We start from the raw sequence: 9,640 nt of genomic DNA, 5'->3' as shown, positions 1-9,640 counted from the left end.
TTGTGTAGAAATTATTATTGGGGCCCGAGCAGCGACCGCGGCGAGGTCCCTATTGTTTTTGTAGAAATTATTATTATTATTATTTTTCCGATTGTTCGATCGCATTTTTGACCCCCGAAACATGCACAAAAACTCACCAAACTTGGCAGTCTCATCGGGCATGGCGAAAAATTTGATATTTTAACGTCTAATATGAACAGGAAGTGAGTTATGAATTTTTGAAAGTCCGATTTTTGCCCTTTTTTGCATGTTTACAGGGGTCATTCTTTTGCACCCTGATCCTAAAGGCTTCATCTGATTGCCTTAAAATTCTGTCTGGAGCATCTTAAGACCTGGGACAAACACTGGGGCTAAAAATTTTTGTTTCCGAAATACTATATGACGGGGGCGGGGCTTCAAAGTTTTCACTTAAGATTTCCTTCGCCGCAATGGACAAAATGCTTAATAACTCTCCTGCACGTGCTGCTAAAAATCCAAAACTTCACATGTACATAAAGGGTCGGTACCTGAAGACATCTATATGTTTATATTCAGTTATACACCTTGCGCCAATCAATATCATTTTTTACATTTTGACGTACTGCACGGTGCCCTTTTAACGAATCTGATTGAAAATTGGCTAGAAAAGACTCAAGACATTGATCTTACTCTATCCCTATTTTTGTGACTTTCCTTCGAAGGGCGTGGCTATTACGGTGCCGCAGAGTCTGATTATTCTCCGTGGCAACAAAAGTTCCTGCAAAATGATTCAGATGATCCATCTTCTCGAAATTTTTCACATTTGAGGATATTCAGGCCCTGAAGACGGCTGCCAACTTATTTTTGATCGCAGTGGTAGCGCCACCAACTGGTTAAAACAAATACAAATTATTTTCGTTGATGTTTTTCTCCGGGCAGGTTAACAAAATCTACCTTATATTTGCTCGGATGAGTGTTTAGGCCTTGAGGATGTCACAATACGAAAGTCTTTCGCCTTCTTCAGAGTTTCACATGATGGTGTCTTGTGACCCGTCTTTATCAGCTGATGTTCCATGAGGGCGTGACTTACCTGTCACGAGAATGAAGGCAAGTCACGCCCCCCGCTGTCCGTTCACTCCGCCAAGATGCTGGTCCAGGTGGTAGAGAGGATGAAGGCTCCCTTGTCTCTGTTCATGGTTTTTATGCCTCGCTTGCAGATCTCAATGGCCTCTCTGATCCAGCGCTGTTGTTTGTTCTCTTCTGTGCGGATGACCCTGCCCTTCTCCCGGTCCATGATGTGGTTTTCCCTTTTGCAGTGGTCAGTGATTGCTGATTTGTAATGTTCATGTTGTGCTTGTTCTTTTACTGCTCTGATTTTTTTCATTTTTTTGACAGGTAAGTCACACCCTCATGGAACATCAGCTCAAGACACCATCATGCGACACTCTGAAGAAGGCGAAAGACTCGCCGAAACATGTCAGTGAAAAAATTAACCTAAAACATAATTGTCTGCTTTTAATGAATCAGTCAAATATCAATAATAAGAAGACAAAATGAACCTAATACAAATAAATGAATGCTTAATAACTCCCCTGCACATGCTCCTAAAAATCCAAACCTTCACCTGTAAATAAAACGTCCCGACCTGAAGACATCTTAATGTTATTATTTTGTTATACACACAGTGCCGCCAAGTGGAATCAAAAATTTGTTTTTATTTTAATTTTCACGTACTGCACGGTGCCCTTTCGACGAATCCGACTGAAAATTAGTCAGAAAAGACTCAAGACAATGATCTTACTCTCTGCCGAATTTTGTGACGTTTTGGCAAAAGGCGTGGCTATTACGGTGCTGAAAAGTCCGATTGTACTCTGTGGCAACAAAAGCTCCAGCAACATGACTCAGGTGATCCTATCTTCTCGAAGTTGCACACATTTGAGGATACTTAAGCCCTGAAGACATCTACCAACTTATTTTTCATCGTAGTAGTAGCGCCACCAACTGGTAAAAGCTAATACAAGTTATTTTCTTGGATGTTTTTCTCCGTGCAACTCAACAAGGTCGCCCTCATATATGCTCGGATGACTGTTTCGGCCATGAGGATGTCCCAATACGAAATTCGTCCTTTTTCATGAAAAGTTGTGGGAGTGGCATTGCACTGTTCGGCAATAAAACAAAGCTGATTATGAGGTTCTAAATATGAACGACAACTCGTGAAACTTTACACACACATCAGGCCGAGCAAATTTATCAATATTTTATACGTTAGTTGTGCAGCTTTTTTGAAATGGCTCGCCATGGCCCTCGAGAAATGTTCAAAAAAGCAGCCCTGGTTGAGTGTTTCACCTCGCTTTTTGTAAATTTTATGGAGTACAGTGAACCCTCGGTTATCGCGGTTAATGGGGACCGAGACCACCCGCAAAAACTGAAAATCCGCGAAGTAGCGGCGCACCTTCAAAAATGCTTAAAAAAAATATACAATATATATAATAAATATATAATATATATATATATATATATATATATATATATATATATATATATATATACGGGGGGAGAGAGAGAGACAGAGAGTGAAATTCATGTTATAACAAAAAAAACAAATTATTATTAAAACTTATTATTTTTTTATTCCCCAACCATTCTTTTTGTATTTATTTAATTACTCCGACTTTTACCTGCTGGTACGCCGTCCGGTGTGCCCTGTGAAATGAAAGGTGGCATTCTTTATTTATTCATTCATTTATTCATTCATAACTGACAGCCTCGCGCTCCGCTCGTGCCCGGGCAGAAGAGGTGCTCCAATTCGGCTTCACTGTGACACACGCCCGCCCTCCTCCCCCGGAGCTTCCATTCGGTTAAACTTAGGGGCCGCTTGGCACCGCCCGTGCCCGGGGAAGGTGCTCCTCTTCGGCTTACTGTGACGCGAGCATGCCCTCCTCCTGCGGAGCTTCCATTCGGTTAAACTTAGGGGCCGCTTGGAACCGCCCGTGCCCGGGGAAGGTGCTCCTCTTCGGCTTACTGTGACGCGAGCATGCCCTCCTCCTCCGGAGCTTCCATTCGGTTAAACTTAGGGGCCGCTTGGCACCGCCCGTGCCCGGGAAAGGTGCTCCTCTACGGCTTAACTGCCACGCACGCTGGCCGGAGCTCTGGTACGGTCCGAACCGCGCGAAACGTCGCCACCGATCGTGTCCGGGGGAACGTGCTCTTCTTCGTCCACTCTCCTCTTCGCCCACGCTCTTCTTCGGCGCACGCCGGCCGTCTAACCGCTCCAGCGCCCCGTCGTGCCGCTCGGCGAAACTACAATGCCCCCGAATATTTTTTAGACCCGCGAAGCACTGAACCCGCGAAAGGTGAACCGCGAAGTAGCGAGGGTTCACTGTATGTATAAGACCAAGACCTACAAAAAAGTCTCTTGGAGCAATGAGCTAGGTTTTACAGGAAGTCGGCCATTTTTAATTTACTTAAAAGGGGGCGGGTCACCACAATGGACTTTGTGTAGAAATTATTATTGGGGCCCGAGCAGCGACCGCGGCGAGGTCCCTATTGTTTTTGTAGAAAATATTATTACTTTTATTATTATTATTATTATTATTATTATTAGGGCCTGAGCAGCGACCGCTGCGAAGTCCCTATTGTTTTTGTAGAAATTATTATTATTATTATTTTTCCGATTGTTCGATCGCATTTTTGACCCCCGAAACATGCACAAAAACTCACCAAACTTGGCAGTCTCATCGGGCATGGCGAAAAATTTGATATTTTAACGTCTAATATGAACAGGAAGTGAGTTATGAATTTTTGAAAGTCCGACTTTTGCCCTTTTTTGCATGTTTACAGGGGTCATTCTTTTGCACCCTGATCCTAAAGGCTTCATCTGATTGCCTTAAAGTTCTGTCTGGAGCATCTTAAGACCTGGGACAAACACTGGGGCTAAAATTTTTTGTTTCCGAAATACTATATGACGGGGGCGGGGCTTCAAAGTTTTCACTTAAGATTTCCTTCGCCGCAATGGACAAAATGCTTAATAACTCTCCTGCACGTGATGCTAAAAATCCAAAACTTCACATGTACATAAAGAGTCTGTACCTGAAGACATCTATATGTTTATATTCAGTTATACACCTTGCGCCAATCAATATAAATCTTTACATTTTGACGTACTGCACGGTGCCCTTTTAACGAATCCGACTGAAAATTGGCTAGAAAAGACTCAAGACATTGATCTTACTCTATCCCTATTTTTATGACTTTCCTTCAAAGGGCGTGGCTATTACGGTGCCGCAGAGTCTGATTATTCTCCGTGGCAACAAAAGTTCCTGCAAAATGATTCAGATGATCCATCTTCTGGAAATCTTTCACATTTGAGGATATTCAGGCCCTGAAGACGGCTGCCAACTTATTTTTGATCGCAGTGGTAGCGCCACCAACTGGTTAAAACAAATACAAATTATTTTCGTTGATGTTTTTCTCCGGGCAGGTTAACAAAATCTACCTTATATTTGCTCGGATGAGTGTTTAGGCCTTGAGCATGTCACAATACGAAAGTCTTTCGCCTTCTTCAGAGTGTCACATGATGGTGTCTTGTGACCCGTCTTTATCAGCTGATGTTCCATGAGGGCGTGACTTACCTGTCACAAGAATGAAGGCAAGTCACGCCCCCCGCTGTCCGTTCACTCCGCCAAGATGCTGGTCCAGGTGGTAGAGAGGATGAAGGCTCCCTTGTCTCTGTTCATGGTTTTTATGCCTCGCTTGCAGATCTCAATGGCCTCTCTGATCCAGCGCTGTTGTTTGTTCTCTTCTGTGCGGATGACCCTGCCCTTCTCCCGGTCCATGATGTGGTTTTCCCTTTTGCAGTGGTCAGTGATTGCTGATTTGTAATGTTCATGTTGTGCTTGTTCTTTTACTGCTCTGATTTTTTCATTTTTTTGACAGGTAAGTCACACCCTCATGGAACATCAGCTCAAGACACCATCATGCGACACTCTGAAGAAGGCGAAAGACTCGCCGAAACATGTCAGGTAAAAAATTAACCTAAAACATAATTGTCTGCTTTTAATGAATCAGTCAAATATCAATAATAAGAAGACAAAATGAACCTAATACAAATAAAGGAATGCTTAATAACTCCCCTGCACATGCTCCTAAAAATCCAAACCTTCACCTGTAAATAAAACGTCCCGACCTGAAGACATCTTAATGTTATTATTTTGTTATACACACAGTGCCGCCAAGTGGAATCAAAAATTTGTTTTTATTTTAATTTTCACGTACTGCACGGTGCCCTTTTGACGAATCCGACTGAAAATTAGTCAGAAAAGACTCAAGACAATGATCTTACTCTCTGCCGAATTTTGTGACGTTTTGGCAAAAGGCGTGGCTATTAAGGTGCTGAAAAGTCCGATTGTACTCTGTGGCAACAAAAGCTCCGGCAACATGACTCAGATGATCCTATCTTCTCGAAGTTGTACACATTTGAGGATACTTCAGCCCTGAAGACATCTACCAACTTATTTTACATCGTAGTAGTAGCGCCACCAACTGGTAAAAGCTAATACAAGTTATTTTCTTGGATGTTTTTCTCCGTGCAACTCAACAAGGTCGCCCTCATATATGCTCGGATGACTGTTTCGGCCATGAGGATGTCACAATACGAAATTCGTGATTTTTCGTGAAAAGTTGTGGAGTGGCATTGCACTGTTCGGCAATAAAACAAAGCTGATTATGAGGTTCTAAATATGAACGACAACTCGTAAAACTTTACACACACATCAGGCCGAGCAAATTTATCAATATTTTATACGTTAGTTGTGCAGCTTTTTTGAAATGGCTCGCCATGGCCCTCGAGAAATGTTAAAAAAAAGCAGCTCTGGTTGAGTGTTTCACCTCGCTTTTTGTAAATTTTATGGAGTACAGTGAACCCTCGGTTATCGCGGTTAATGGGGACCGAGACCACCCGCGAAAACTGAAAATCCGCGAAGTAGCGGCGCACCTTCAAAAATGCAAAAAAAAAATATACAATATATATAATAAATATATAATATATATATATATATATATATATATATATATATATATATATATATATATATATATACGGGGGGAGAGAGAGAGAGAGAGTGAAATTCATGTTATAACAAAAAAACCAAATTATTATTAAAACGTATTATTTTTTTATTCCCCAGCCATTCTTTTTGTATTTATTTAATTACTCCGACTTTTACCTGCTGGTACGCCGTCCGGTGTGCCCTGTGAAATGAAAGGTGGCATTCTTTATTTATTTATTCATTTATTCATTCATAACTGACAGCCTCGCGCTCCGCTCGTGCCCGGGCAGAAGAGGTGCTCCATTTTGGCTTAACTGTGACACACGCCCGCCCTCCTCCCCCGGAGCTTCCATTCGGTTAAACTTAGGGGCCGCTTGGCACCGCCCGTGCCCGGGGAAGGTGCTCCTCTTCGGCTTACTGTGACGCGAGCATGCCCTCCTCCTGCGGAGCTTCCATTCGGTTAAACTTAGGGGCCGCTTGGAACCGCCCGTGCCCGGGGAAGGTGCTCCTCTTCGGCTTACTGTGACGCGAGCATGCCCTCCTCCTCCGGAGCTTCCATTCGGTTAAACTTAGGGGCCGCTTGGCACCGCCCGTGCCCGGGGAAGGTGCTCCTCTACGGCTTAACTTCCACGCACGCCGGCCGGAGCTCTGGTACGGTCCGAACCGCGCGAAACGTCGCCACCGATCGTGTCCGGGGGAACGTGCTCTTCTTCGTCCACTCTCCTCTTCGCCCACGCTCTTCTTCGGCGCACGCCGGCCGTCTAACCGCTCCAGCGCCCCGTCGTGCCGCTCGGCGAAACTACAATGCCCCCGAATATTTTTTATACCCGCGAAGCACTGAACCCGCGAAAGGTGAACCGCGAAGTAGCGAGGGTTCACTGTATGTATAAGACCAAGACCTACAAAAAAGTCTCTTGGAGCAATGAGCTAGGTTTTACAGGAAGTCGGCCATTTTGAATTTACTTAAAAGGGGGCGGGTCACCACAATGGACTTTGTGTAGAAATTATTATTGGGGCCCGAGCAGCGACCGCGGCGAGGTCCCTATTGTTTTTGTAGAAAATATTATTACTTTTATTATTATTATTATTATTATTATTAGGGCCTGAGCAGCGACCGCTGCGAAGTCCCTATTGTTTTTGTAGAAATTATTATTATTATTATTTTTCCGATTGTTCGATCGCATTTTTGACCCCCGAAACATGCACAAAAACTCACCAAACTTGGCAGTCTCATCGGGCATGGCGAAAAATTTGATATTTTAACGTCTAATATGAACAGGAAGTGAGTTATGAATTTTTGAAAGTCCGACTTTTGCCCTTTTTTGCATGTTTACAGGGGTCATTCTTTTGCACCCTGATCCTAAAGGCTTCATCTGATTGCCTTAAAATTCTGTCTGTAGCATCTGAAGACCTGGGACAAACACTGGGGCTAAAATTTTTTGTTTCCGAAATACTATATGACGGGGGCGGGGCTTCAAAGTTTTCACTTAAGATTTCCTTCGCCGCAATGGACAAAATGCTTAATAACTCTCCTGCACATGCTGCTAAAAATCCAAAACTTCACATGTACATAAAGAGTCTGTACCTGAAGACATCTATATGTTTATATTCAGTTATACACCTTGCGCCAATCAATATCATTTTTTACATTTTGACGTACTGCACGGTGCCCTTTTAACGAATCTGATTGAAAATTGGCTAGAAAAGACTCAAGACATTGATCTTACTCTATCCCTATTTTTGTGACTTTCCTTCGAAGGGCGTGGCTATTACGGTGCCGCAGAGTCTGATTATTCTCCGTGGCAACAAAAGTTCCTGCAAAATGATTCAGATGATCCATCTTCTCGAAATTTTTCACATTTGAGGATATTCAGGCCCTGAAGACGGCTGCCAACTTATTTTTGATCGCAGTGGTAGCGCCACCAACTGGTTAAAACAAATACAAATTATTTTCGTTGATGTTTTTCTCCGGGCAGGTTAACAAAATCTACCTTATATTTGCTCGGATGAGTGTTTAGGCCTTGAGCATGTCACAATACGAAAGTCTTTCGCCTTCTTCAGAGTGTCACATGATGGTGCCTTGTGACCCGTCTTTATCAGATGATGTTCCATGAGGGCGTGACTTACCTGTCACAAGAATGAAGGCAAGTCACGCCCCCCGCTGTCCGTTCACTCCGCCAAGATGCTGGTCCAGGTGGTAGAGAGGATGAAGGCTCCCTTGTCTCTGTTCATGGTTTTTATGCCTCGCTTGCAGATCTCAATGGCCTCTCTGATCCAGCGCTGTTGTTTGTTCTCTTCTGTGCGGATGACCCTGCCCTTCTCCCGGTCCATGATGTGGTTTTCCCTTTTGCAGTGGTCAGTGATTGCTGATTTGTAATGTTCATGTTGTGCTTGTTCTTTTACTGCTCTGATTTTTTTCATTTTTTTGACAGGTAAGTCACACCCTCATGGAACATCAGCTCAAGACACCATCATGCGACACTCTGAAGAAGGCGAAAGACTCGCCGAAACATGTCAGTGAAAAAATTAACCTAAAACATAATTGTCTGCTTTTAATGAATCAGTCAAATATCAATAATAAGAAGACAAAATGAACCTAATACAAATAAATGAATGCTTAATAACTCCCCTGCACATGCTCCTAAAAATCCAAACCTTCACCTGTAAATAAAACGTCCCGACCTGAAGACATCTTAATGTTATTATTTTGTTATACACACAGTGCCGCCAAGTGGAATCAAAAATTTGTTTTTATTTTAATTTTCACGTACTGCACGGTGCCCTTTTGACGAATCCGACTGAAAATTAGTCAGAAAAGACTCAAGACAATGATCTTACTCTCTGCCGAATTTTGTGACGTTTTGGCAAAAGGCGTGGCTATTACGGTGCTGAAAAGTCCGATTGTACTCTGTGGCAACAAAAGCTCCGGCAACATGACTCAGATGATCCTATCATCTCGAAGTTGTACACATTTGAGGATACTTCAGCCCTGAAGACATCTACCGACTTATTTTTCATCGTAGTAGTAGCGCCACCAACTGGTAAAAGCTAATACAAGTTATTTTCTTGGATGTTTTTCTCCGTGCAACTCAACAAGGTTGCCCTCATATATGCTCGGATGACTGTTTCGGCCATGAGGATGTCACAATACGAAATTTGTCTTTTTCGTGAAAAGTTTTGGGAGTGGCATTGCACTGTTCGGCAATAAAACAACGCTGATTATGAGGTTCTAAATATGAACGACAACTCGTGAAACTTAACACACACATCAGGCCGAGCAAATTTATCAATATTTTATACGTTAGTTGTGCAGCTTTTTTGAAATGGCTCGCCATGGCCCTCGAGAAATGTTAAAAAAAGCAGCCCTGATTGAGTGTTTCACCTCGCTTTTTGTAAATTTTATGGAGTACAGTGAACCCTCGGTTATCGCGGTTAATGGGGACCGAGACCACCCGCGAAAACTGAAAATCCGCGAAGTAGCGGCGCACCTTCAAAAATGCTTAAAAAAAATATACAATGTATATAATAAATATATATATATATATATATATACGGGGAGAGAGAGAGTGAAATTCATTTTATAACAAAAAAACCAAATTATTATTAAAACGTATTATTTTTTTATTCCCCAGCCA

The sequence above is a fragment of the Idiotropiscis lumnitzeri genome, unplaced genomic scaffold (assembly GCF_059441095.1).
Source record: "Idiotropiscis lumnitzeri isolate Australia: NSW breed Sydney's pygmy pipehorse unplaced genomic scaffold, RoL_Ilum_1.0 HiC_scaffold_39, whole genome shotgun sequence".
NCBI lineage: Eukaryota > Metazoa > Chordata > Actinopteri > Syngnathiformes > Syngnathidae > Idiotropiscis > Idiotropiscis lumnitzeri.
This window is presented reverse-complemented; position numbering follows the sequence as displayed.